Genomic DNA, 720 nt, shown 5'->3' on the forward strand with positions numbered 1-720 from the left:
GATGAATCAACAGCTTAAGGAAATTAAGTGGCTGATCTGGTCTGACAACATAAGAGGGCAGTAACCGCTTCTAATGGGTGACATAAGAAAGGAAGAGAGAAATATTCTTTCCCTTCCATATTATGTGGGATGCTGAGAATTTGAAATGATGGGGGTGCATAGGGATGGGGAACTTTTGGAATTCTATTATGGTTGGGCCCGACTTCACATTTTGGGGCTGGCTGCATGACTTCAGCTTTGGTCTCTTCAGAGTATAGTAGAGATCTTGATGCATGGTCAAGGGCATAGCCATCAGAAAATTTGGTAGTGTTTGTTCCCTACTACTCATGCATCAGTTTGTCAGCTTTGATCTTCAAGATCTTCATATGGAATGTCTGCTTCAAATTTGGGATGGCAGAATTGCAGTGTTCTGATATTATCTGAAATTTTCATTCTCATGCTACTGCCTGCAATGTAATATGTCATTTGCCTGCTGCAGTAAAGGCCCCCTTGCAGTTGGTTTACCTCCAGCTTGGGTGGATGTTCTGAAGAAATATCGGCAAACATACAACGTGCTCGGACAAAAATGCCGGAGTTAAGTCAAGGCTCATGATGCCAAGGCTTTAATTCCTTCTTTTGGAGATGGAAAAGAGGAGCAACATGCAATTGAAGTTTTTACTCAGGAGATCACAGACCTGTTGAAGAGATCGGAGAAGAGATTAAAGAATATAATAGATATTT

This window comes from Phoenix dactylifera, chromosome 2 (genome assembly GCF_009389715.1).
Source record: "Phoenix dactylifera cultivar Barhee BC4 chromosome 2, palm_55x_up_171113_PBpolish2nd_filt_p, whole genome shotgun sequence".
In the NCBI taxonomy this organism is placed as follows: Eukaryota; Viridiplantae; Streptophyta; class Magnoliopsida; order Arecales; family Arecaceae; genus Phoenix; species Phoenix dactylifera.